The following is a 12,356-nucleotide window of genomic DNA, read 5'->3' as shown; positions in this document are numbered from 1 at the left end:
ATTTGCCCAGCAGTGCTTTTTTGGGGGAACTGGTGAATGTATTAGTAATAAAAAACTTAGAAATGGGGAGCCCATACACTTCACTTCCAATGGTGGCCCAGTAACGTTGCACAACCCACAATTGTATTCTCTTGAAGAAGCTTGTTGTGTAAGTGTTTTAAGGGTTGAAGTTTATGTTTTTGTGCGTTTGGAATCTAGAAAAACCTCTTGAGCCCACCCTTTTTTCTGTCTCAGAGCTATCAAATTACTTCACTATTACTTGAAAGTATGTCTTTTTCCAGAGCGCCAGGCTCCACCTTCATCTCCAGCAGTCATCTCTACACAAGTTTTTATTCACAGCTCTTGAATTTTATTTTGTTTTAGCAGCATCACTCTTAGTGAAAAATATTAATGCCCATTTCCTTCCTTTCCCCCTCCCTCCCTCCCTCCCTCCTTCCTTCCCTTCTTTCCTTCCTTCTTTCCTTCCTTCTTTCTTTCCTTCTTTCCTTCCTTCAACACTTATTTAATGAGAGTTTAAATGGCCACGTGTGATGCTTGGCACTGGGTAAACATTTGAGTAAGACCATAGTTACATTAAAGTGTGAGTACTGTTTTTATAGGGGAAACAATAAAATCCTTTGAAAATCTTACTTGTATTAACTTATGTAGTATATTCCTCCCAGCGTCTCATACGGAGCAGGTGATGTCCTCAGCATTCCTCTTTTACAGATGAACAAACTGAGGAACAAGAAGGTTAAGTGAGATAGTCAGTGGCAGAGCTGGGATTTGAACCCAGGTAGTTCAATTCTAGACATACATGCTTAGGTGTACACCAAGTTGAGACTTATGTTGGAGAACCTTATAGTCAGAAAAAAGTGAGACGCTGCCCAATTCTGTAGCCACTAGTTACATGTGGCTATTTAAATTTAAGGTACTTAAAATTAAATAATAAATTAAAAGGTCAAATCCTGAGTTGCACTGGCCACATTTCAAATTTGCAATAGCCACATGTGGGTAGAGGCTGCCATATTGGCAATATAGATGTAGAACCTTCCCATAATCACAGCAAGTTCTATGACGACAGCTGATCTACAGCACATGAGTTCATCTTTTATAAAACCCAAGGACTGCCCTTTCAATTTGAAGCATGGCAGGTAAATGTCCCAAATTCTTTAAATGCCTTCAATCTTCTTAGTTCACACACTTGTTCTTCCACTCAAATATGTTGCCCTTTATCTGACAATTGTCTATTCCAAAATTAATGTAAGAGGAAAGGAAGCTAATATTTCTTATCTTATTTAAGTTGCACACATTTCTGTGGGCTGGGCATTATTAGCTCCAATTTACAGATGAGAAGTGAGATTCCGAGTTGTAAAGCAGTTTGCTTTAACATAGCAAGAGATAGTAGAAGCAGGTTTGGACTTTGCTCAGCCCACTTTATCATGTCAACCTGGGCCCATGCTAAGCTTAAGTTAGAAATAGGCATTAAAAAACAAAACAAAACAAAACCGTTCACACCTTATATATAAGAGAAATGCTACCAGAATGCAGGATTACACAACAAAATCTTATCCTGCATCTTCACTTTCCCTTCTAGCTCTTGGTCTCAGAACTTGCATGTAGCTCATATATCTTTTTGATAAACTTTTTAAATGCCTTTCTCTTTTTTTTCTGCATCTCTCTGAAATCTGTTGCATTGCTCATATTTTTCATGATGAAATTCCCTGTAGACCTCTTTTTTCCTGACTTTGTGTGTGTGCATCTAATCAATCTCTGGGGAAATAGGGCCTGATATCCCCCTGCCCTAATCCCTGCCTGCTAGGAAAAGCAGCCCTAAGGACCTTGGACCCTTAACCTTCAAAAAAGATCTAATGTGATGACAGGGGGAATTCACCCCTGGTCCATCTAATTATAAGATTTCATTAGAAAAAAATAAAAGGAAAACCTGAAAATCAGAGGTTAAAAATCATTGAATAGTTAATGTCCTCATGTCAGCTGCTGAGTCAATCCTTGGAAATAACTTTCCTAGAAATAGATAACACCTTTCACATCTGTGATGGAAACAAAGGCATATGGTTTTATGCCTTTAATTAGCAAAATTTGGAAATGTATTTTCACCTACCAAATTCCAGTACATGGATATTTTGTGGCACATCCTAGATTAAAAGGGATCTTTGTAGTGCTGGTACATAGAACCAGCGCAGTGACCAGGCCACGGCTCGTGATCATGGGTTTAGAGAGTATTACCTGGAGGTAGGCATGGGTGTATGTGAACACGGCATGGAAGTTAAGAGCTAAAAATACCATAGGGGATTCTGTAGGAAGGAAATCTACTTTGGGGATGAAGACCTGGGTCTCAATCCTTCTAAGTGAATGCTTTTTGTCTTTTCATCATGCCTGGATAAGGAGAACTGGTGTGAAACATTGACACAGAGAGCAAGTGATGAATGGGAGAATTTATTCAAAAACCACATGGGCAGTACCAGCTCTGGACAAGCACTTCTGAATCTGGAAGTCAATGCAAGATGACGTGTGTGAGAGAAAAGAAAGAAACAGAGCGGGACTCAGGGCTTCTTGCCCAATGTCAGTGAAATAAGTTAGTTCTACCTTTCTTTGTAGATTTACTTTTTGGTATTGCTAACCAACATATCCCAAATGCCTAGCACCATGTTGACCCATAATGGGTACTCAATACCCTGCCAGTTGAATAAATGAATAAGTAAATCAATGAACCAGGGATGACTGTCTTATACGACCCCTAGAAGACCTTCTGAAGAAGTTGCTCACCCTCATGAGAGTGTGAGTTGAGGTGAACAAATTTGATCTAATGATCATACCTGGGGTACAGGGTGAGTTACTTGGTTCATGGAGGGCCAAACGCCACACAGATTATCTTGAGGTTGGATTCTTTTTGAACTGGTACAAAGTCCTAGAGAAGGAATAAGAGGCAGGGGCCCTAACAATTCAATTAAAGGCCATTTTTCTGGTGTTTCAGATTGATACAGACAGCACAAAGTGGTGATTTTTTTGGATTCAACACAGAAAGGTTTATTACAGAAAAGGGAAATAGCCAGTTGGTTTATTGCTTATAGAGGAATAATTCTCTGCTCTGGCTGTATAGTAGAGTTATCTGAGGAGCTTAAAAAAAAAAAAAAAGATCAGTGCCTGGGCCCACCCAGACCAATGGGGTCAGAATCCACAGGAATGAGTATGGGCAAGGTTGAGAAGTAAGAGCTTAGAGAGAAGACTTTGCCCAGAGCATTGAAGAGATCCACCCGACCAGGGCACTGAAGCAGTGGTCAGAGGCATTTACCATTCACTAAGTCACACTCAGAGAAGGGTCACTTTGGAATTTGGAGACACTTTGGCCTTATTGTCCCCCAGGCCATACCACTACCACTTGAGCCAGAGGGTGAAATGGGGAGAGGCAGCGGTTCAAGGGATCTGTGTGAGGGGATGAGTTGTGGAATTACTGTTTGGTTGACATTTTCTTATGATCCCATTAGATTCCTGGCTGTAGGCCTATAAACTTCCAACACTCACACACACACACACACACACACACACACACACACACACATCAGTGATGTCTGGGCTTTGCTCCAGGAGGTGTGATAACATCTTGTTCCCCAAGCTCTGGTGACCCAGTGGCATTCAGGATAGTTTTAAACGCGGAACTGTAGGCCTGACTGCCTGACATCTCAGCTTACCTGACTCCACCATACTCCATCCAGTTGAAGATTCACACTGCTGCTGATTCTTGAAAATAATCCCCACAAAGCCTGTCTGTTTCCATTGTTTGTAGAGTGAGAGAGAGAGGCAGTGAATTTTGTTTCCCAATTAATTGATTCATTCATTGAATATCTACTACACTCCTACTGTAACCTGGCAGTGGGGCTATAAAGGTAGATAAAACAAAGTTCCTCCCGGCAAAAGACCCCAACACAGAGGAATGAGCTGGATCAGCAAAAGGACAGTTGGAACCCAAAGTAATACATAAGCAAAGCTAGTACGGGAGCTCAGAGGAGTGGGCATAATTTCACCTGGCAGATGGAACGCTCTTCAAAGGGAGTGACCCTGAGGCAGAATCTCGAAAGATAAATAGAAATTTATTGGGCAGATGAGGTGGCAAAGGACATGCCAATTCCATTTTTATATGATACCAGCTATGGTCTTGCCAGTCAAAATAAAACCAGGGAGAAAAGACAGGGTCTGGGCCTCCCAGATTCCTCAGCAAGGGGAACCAACAGCTGAAGCATTCTGGGTATATCCAGTTGAGAGCAGATTGAGAGGCTCTGAGATGAGGCAAAATGGGAAAATTCTTTCTTCTCTAAGGATAGTTTGGAAGAGCTTCAACCTCAGGAGCCAGATAAGAAACTCACGGGAGAAGGAGAATATTCTCCCTTACTCTGTTTTTATTAGAAGAGTAAATTGAGAGCGGCTATGGTTATCACCTTTCTAACCTGACCCCCCTCCCCCCAAAGCTTGATGGGGTGGAATACCGACTCTGAGGAGCCCAGTTGCATTTTCTTTAGTGGAATGTACACTGCTGGAGGTCTGGAAGATGCTCCTGCTTATCTTTGGCAGTTGACAGGGGAGCTGGTACAACTGCAGTGTCCTTTATTATCTTTCCCCATTGTTCCAGCTACCTGGAATGATCCATTTTTACTAATTAACCAATTGTGCATCATGGGGGGCTCTGCTGAGGATGGGCTCCAAGATCTCTTGTCTCTATCTGATGGGTAGCAATGGGAAAATTGTTTTTCCCTTGTCGTTGTCTTTTTTTTTTTTTTTAAATGTTTTATTTGAGAAGTTGTGAGTTTACAGAACAATTATACAAAAAACATAGGATTCCCAACACCTTGCATTGGTGTGGAGCATTTGTTACAATTGATGATAGCACTTTTTTAGAATTGTATTTTAAAAAAGAAATAATAATATCCAGCATTTATTGAGAGATTCTTTGTTCTTGGTACTGTGTGAAGCAATCTACATGAACTACCTCATTTAAACACCCAATACACAGGCCTGTGAAGTGTCTTCTTATTATTTTTAATTAGAGAAATTGCAGGTTTACAGAAAAGTCATGTAAAAAATACAGCATTCTCATATACTCCCTATTGTTGACACCTTGCATTAGTGTGGTACCTTAGTTACAATAGATGAAACAACATTAAAATGGTACCATTAACTATAGTCCACAGTTTATATTAAGCGAAGTTTTCCCCAATAAACAACCCCACTAACACCTTGTAGTAGTGTTGTGCATTTGTTAAAATTCATGAAAGAATATTCTCATATTTGTATTTGTAACCTCCCATTCAATGTCCATGACAGAGTTCACTGTGTTATACAGTCCCATGTTTTATCTTCTAAATTTCATTCTAGTAACATACATGATGCCAAACTTCCCCTTTTAACCACATTCACAAACATAATTCAGCACTGTTAATTACACTCTTCATAATGTGCTACCATCACCACTATCCATTTCCAAACCTCTATAACTGACCTAAATAGAAATTCTGTACAAATTAAGCATCAGCTTAATTCTCTACCCCCAATTCTCTAACCCTGATCTATTCCCTAATAATCTATGTTCTAGATTCTAACTCTATGAGTTTGCTTATTATAATTAGTTCATATCAGTGAGATCATATGGTATTTGTCCTTTTGTGTCTGCTTTATTTCACTCGGCACAATGCCCTCAAAGTTCAACCATGTTGCATACATCAGGACTTCATTCTTTTTTACAGCTGAATAGTATTCCATTGTATGTGTGTAGCACATTTTGTTCATCCATTCATTGGTTGATGGGCACTTGGGTTGTGCTGCTGCTTGGAATAATGCTGCTATGAACATTGGTGTGCAAATGCCTGTTTGAGTCCCTGCTGTCAGTTATTCTGGGTATATACCTAGTAGCAGGATTGCCAGGTCATATGGTAATTTTATATTTAGCTTCCTGAGAAACTGCCAAACTGTCTTCCTCAGTGGCTTCCCCATTCTACATTCCCACTAGCAATGAATGAATGCTCCTATTTTTCTGCATCCTCTCCAACACTTGTTATTTCCTGCCTTTTTTATAGTAACCATTCTAGTGGGTGTGAAATGATATCTTGTGGTTTTGATTTGCATTTCCCTAACAGCTAGTGATGTTGAACATCTTTTCATGTGCTTTTAGCCATTTGTATATGCTAATTGCAGAAATGTCTATTCAAGTCTTGCTCATTTTCATATTGGGTTGTTTGTCTTTTTATTGTTGAGTGGTAGGCTTTCTTTAAATATTCTGGATATAAAACTCTTAGTGGATATGTGGTTACCAATTTTTTTCTCCCATTGAATAGGTTGTCTTTTTACTTTTGTGACAAAGTCCTTTGATGTACAGAAGTTTTTCATTTTGAGGTGGTTCCATTTATCTGTTTTTTCCTTCATTGCTTGTGCTTTAGGTGTAAAGTCTGAGACACTGTTTCCTAACACAAGATCCTGAAGATGCTTCCTTTAATTTTCTTCTAGGAATTTTATAGTCTTGGCTCTTAAGTTTAGGTCTTTGATTCATTCTGAGTTAATTTTTGTATATGGTATGAGACAGGGGTCTTCCTTCTTTTTCTTCGCAAAGGGATATCCAGTTATCCCAGCACCATTTGTTGAAGAGAATATTTTTTTCTCCAATTGAGTGATTTGGACACATTGTCAAAAATCAATTGGATATACATGTGAGGGCCTATTTCTGAACTGTCAGTTCTTCTTTGAGAAGAATGTATATCCTGCTGTTTTGGGTTGCAATGTTCTGTATGTATCTGTTTGATCTAGTTCATTTATCATTTTATTCAAGTTCTCTGTTTCCTTTTTGATCTTCCGTCTAGATGTTCTGTCTATTACTGAGAGTTGTGTATTGAAGTCTCCAACTATTATTGTAGAGGTGTCTATGTCTCCCTTCAGTTTTGCCAGTGTTGCCTCATGTATTTTGGGGCACCATGGTTAGATGCTTAAATATATATGATAGTTATTTCTTCTTGGTGGATTGCCCCTTTTATGAATATGCAGTGTCCTTCTTTGTCTCTTATAAAAGCTTTTGAATAAGAGTCTATTTTTTCCAGTATTAGTATAGGTACATGTTCTAGTTTGTTAATGCTGCCATTATGCAAAATACCAGAAATGGATTGGCTTTTATAAAGGGGGTTTATTTGTTTACAAATTTACAGTCTGAAGGCTATGAAAATGTCCAAATTAAGGCATCAACACGAGTATACCTTCACCAAAGGAAGGCCAATGGTGTCCGGAAAGCCTCTGTTAGCTGGGAAGGCATGTGGCTGGCACCTGCTGATCCCAGGTTGTGTTCCAGCTCCTCTCTCAGATTCTTCAAAATGTTGTCCTTGGGGAATTTTGTCCTCTCTTCGATTCTTTGAAGCAAACACTGGGCTAGCATCTCCAAAGTGTCAGCAGAAGTCGCTTTCAGTGGCCGTCTCCAAGATGTCTCTGTCAGCTACTCTGAGTACCTTCTGTTTGTGAGCTCCTTTATAGGACACCAGTGATTAAATCAAGACCCACCCTGAATGGGTGGGGTCCATATCTCCATGGAAATAATTTAATCAAACTGTTCACCCACGGTTGATTGAGTCACATCTCCATGGAAGCACTCAGTCAGAGGATTCCAAACTAATCAAAACTAATATGTCTGCCCCCACAAGACTGCATTAAAGAATATGGCTTTTGGTGGGACGTAATATGTGCAAACTAGCACACTACACAAGCTCTTTTTTGGTTATTATTTGCATGGAATACATCCCTTCACTTTCTTCTTTTTATTTTATTTTATTTTATTTTGAAATAAATTCAAAGTTATAGGAACAGATGCAAAAACAATACTAACCCCATACAAAGAACTCCATCATACCCTGACCACCCTCCCCTGATAGCTCAATCCACCAACCTTAACATGCTGTCACATCACTATTTCTTCCCCTCCCTCCCTATCTATCATCCATCATCTATTGCTCTGTCTTCTGAACATATGAGAGCTAGCTGCACACATCCTTGAACATACACTATAATTCACGTATACACTTCCCATGAACAAGAACATTCTTTTATGCAATCCCAGTAAGTGCAGCTAAGAAGTACAAGAGATTCAACAATGATACAAAGCTTACATTCTATATTTCCTTTACCTTATGTCTCAACTGTGTCCCTTTGAGCCACCTATCCTCTATCCTCCAATTTCACCCAAGTTCATCCTTGACATTCAATCATCATCTATTTAGACTGTCTTTTTTTTTCTTTTTCAGTTGTGGAAACACATATACAGCCTAAATCTTCCCATTCCAACCCCTCCCTAGCCTTCCATTAGTGGGATTAATCACATTTAGAATGTTGTAATGCTCTTTCCCACCATCCATTACTAGAAGTTTCCCTTCACCTCAAACAGCAACTCCACCCTCATTTCTTAACTCCCCATTGCCCCTTCCCCCATTTCTCTTAACCCAAACTCTACATTTCATCTCTATGGTTATATTCTCTGATATTTTCTTTGTGTTTTCTGTGGGGGTTAAAATTAACCTCTTAAATCCATATCAATCTTGTTCTTCTTTGATACCACCTTCACTTCAATAGGACACATAAACTATGTTCCTATATTCCTCCATTCCCCTACCTTTATATAGTTGTCTAAAATTACATATTTTACATTGAGTTCAAAACCACTGATTTTTCATTAGGGTTTGTGTAATTTATATCATGTAGGAAGTAAATAGTGGAGTTACAGTTCAAAAATTATTGAGTTCTATTTGTATTCCATTGTGGTTGGAGAATGTGCTTTGAGTATATTCAATTTTTTTTTTTTAAATTTCTTGAGGCTTGTTTTATGTCCCAGTGGTCCCTTCTGGAGAAAGATCCGTGATCACTAGAGAAAAATGAGTGTCCTGGTGCTTTGGGATGTAAGCTACTATATATTTCTGTTAAAATTCTCTATATCTCTTTCTCCTTTCTTTGTCTCTCTGTTGGTAGGGCTCCCTTTAGAATCTGAAGTAGGGCAGGTCTTTTATTGGCAAAGTCTCTCTGGATTTGTTTATCTGTGAAAAATTTAAGCTCTCCCTCGAATTTGAAGGAGAGTTTTGCTGGATAAAGTATTCTTGGTTGGAAATTTTTCTCTCTCAGAATTTTAAATATGTCATGCCACTGCCTTCTTGCCTCCATGGTGGCCGCTGAGCAGTCACAACTTAGGCTTATGTTGTTTCCTTTGTATGTGGTGAATTGCTTTTCTCTTGCTGCTTTCAGAACTTGCTCCTTCTCTTCAGTATTTGAGAATCTGATCAGAATATGTCTCGGTGTGGGTTTATTTGGATTTATTCTATTTGGAGTTTGCTGGGTATTTATGCTTTGTGTATTTATATTGTGTAGAAGGTTTGGGAAGTTTTCCCCAACAATTTCTTTGAATACTCTTTCTAGACCTTTACCCTTCTCTTCCCCTTCTGGGACACCAATGAGTCTTAAGTTTGGACGTTTTATTTTATCTATCATTTCCCTGAGAGCCATTTTGATTTTTTTTTGATTTTTTCTCCATTCTTTCTTTTGTTCTTTCATTTTCTGTTCTGTGGACTTCTAAAACACTAAAATGTTGTTCAGCTTCCTCTAGTCTTGTATTGTGAATACCCAGAGTCTTTTTAATTTGGCCAATGGTTTCTTTTATTTCCATAAGATCTTCTATTTTTTTATTTACTCTTGCAATGTCTTCTTTATGCTCTTCTAGGGTCTTCTTTATGTCCCTTTTATCCTGTTCCATGGTCTTCTTCATGTCCTTTAAATTCTTTGCCATGTTTTCGTTCCTCGATTGTACTTCTTTGATTAATTCTGCGAGGAACTTTGTTTCTTCTGATACCTTGATTTGTGTGTTTGGAGTTGGATTCTCCATATTGTCCGATTTTATCATATGCATTGAGATTTTCTGTTGTTTTTGGCCTCTTGGCATTTTCTCTGCTCAACAGGGTTCTTTTAATTTGTAAAAAAAAAACCTATCCAAGTTTTCAGAAACACGGTTTGGTGACGTACACTTTCTCTAACTAACCAGCAGATGGCATCTGTGAGTCACCTATACCTCTCAAGTCAGTTCTCCACCTTGTCCCTGTGGTGTGTGGGGAAATGATTCTTGTGGGGTCCAGCTGGAGAACTCAGCCTGGGTGTGTTGCTGGAGTTGTCTGCCCTGAATGCAGGGCACTTGTATGGGTGGCCAGGGAGGAAGGACAGCCTCAATATTCAAATCCCCCCAGCTCCCAGAGATTCAAGGCCGCTGCAAGAGTCCAAGCCTTCATTTCATTTCAGCCCCAGCCCCTCTCTCTCGCTGTCCCACAAACCACCGGACCTGGCATAGTGTCCCTGGGATCTCCGAGCAGGTCCCCCCGTCCAGCCGCGGTCCTCCAGGACCTCTGCTGAAGGAATGCTGTGCTACATCACCAGTGTGCACCGTCCCTCAAGGGAAGCCCCGGGCCACCAGGCCGAGCCAGCTCGCTTTCAGCCTGATGCAAAAATGGCCGAACGGGGCATCTCCACACCCTCCTCCTCGCACAGTTCCTCCTTCCCAGCTCCGGGACAACTGGCGGGGCTCTGGGCTGTGGGCACGGCCCCAGGCAGGAGTTTATCCAGCCCTCCCGGGAGCGAGCTGCTAGCCACGGGGTTTCATTCAGCTTCTCGCTCTTTCCTCTGTTCCCCCGGCCCCAGGGATATCTGCAGCGGGCTATCTTCCAGTCCAGACACAGAGAGTCTGGCCCAGCCTCCTCTTGCTGTGTTTTACTGCGTGGTTCCCATGATCGCAGCTGCAGCCGCTCCTGGGTTTTACCCCTTTTTTTTTTTTTTTTAAATTAAAAGAGCCCGTCGGTCTCCAGATGCCAAACCCTGGCTTCCCCAGATTGCCGTGCGGCTGCGGGACTTCCAGCCAGCTTACTCACTCGTTTCAGAATGCAGACTCCCAGTTTCGCCAAGTGTACAGCCCCTGGGAACTAGCAGATCTCGTCCAGCTGGCACATCGCTGTAACCGGTATTCTGGGTCACTCTCTGGTCCTTATCTAGTGTTTTCCACGGAGGTGTTCCTTAGCACTGTCTCACCTAGCTGCCATTTTGGTTTCTCCCCCTTCACTTTCAACCTATTTCTGTCTTTGTGTCTAAGGTGAGTCTCTTGTAAACTACATGTAGTTGGATCATGGTTTTTTTTTTTTTGTTTTTTTTTTTTTAATCCATTCTAACAATCTATGTCCTTTGATTGGGGAATTTAATCTCTTAATATTCAGTCTTATTACTGCAAAGGTGTCCTAGTTTGCTAATGCTGCAGAATGCAAAACACCAGAGATGGATAAGCTTTTATAAAACGGGGGTTTATTTCACTACACAATTACAGTCTTAAGGCCACAAAGCGTCCAAGGTAACACATCAGCAATCGGGTACCCTCACCGGAGGATGGCCAATGGCCTCCGGAAAACCTCTGTTAGCTAGGAAGGCAGCTGGCATCTGCTCCAAAGCTCCGGCCTCAAAACGGCTTTCTCCCAGGACGTTCCTCTCTAGCAAGCTTGCGCCTCTTCAAAACATCACTCCCAGCTGCACTCCGTTTTCTCTCTCTGCTCGCATTTTACTATAAGCTGCAAGGAGAAGCCAGGATACGTCCTCCACACGTAGTCTGGAGATCTCCTCAGCTAAGTATTCCAGGTTGTTGCTTCCAGATTCTTCCTTCCATCTGACACCAGGACTCAATTTTGCCAAATTCTCTGCCACTTTAAAACAAGGATCGTCTTTCTTCCAGTTCACAACAACACATTCATCATTTCTGCTCAAGTCCTCATCAGAAGTATCTTTAGAGTCCATATTTCCACAAACAGTCTCTTTAAAGCAGTTTTGGCCTTTTCTATCAAGCTCCTCACAACTCTTCCAGAAACTCCCCATTATCCATTTAAAAAGCTGTTCCAACATGTTCGGTATCTGCAAACTCAGCAGCAAAAGCACCCCACTTCTCTGGTACCAAAATATGTCCTAGTTTGCTAATGCTGCAGAATGCAAAACACCAGAGATGGATAGGCTTTTATAAAATGGGGGTTTATTTCGCTACACAGTTACAGTCTTAAGGCCACAAAGCGTCCAAGGCAACACATCAGCAACCGGGCACCTTCACCGGAGGATGGCCAATGGCCTCCGGAAAACCTCTGTTAGCTAGGAAGGCAGCTGGCATCTGCTCCAAAGCTCCGGCCTCAAAACGGCTTTCACCCAGGATGTTCCTTTCTAGCAAGCTTGCTTCTCTTCAAAACATCACTCCCAGCTGCACTCAGTGAGTTTTTTCTCTCTGAGTCAGCTCATTTATATAGCTCCACTGATCAAGGCCCACCCCAAATGGGTGGGGCCAC

The sequence above is a fragment of the Choloepus didactylus genome, chromosome 9 (genome assembly GCF_015220235.1).
Source record: "Choloepus didactylus isolate mChoDid1 chromosome 9, mChoDid1.pri, whole genome shotgun sequence".
NCBI classification, from domain to species: Eukaryota; Metazoa; Chordata; class Mammalia; order Pilosa; family Megalonychidae; genus Choloepus; species Choloepus didactylus.
This window is presented reverse-complemented; position numbering follows the sequence as displayed.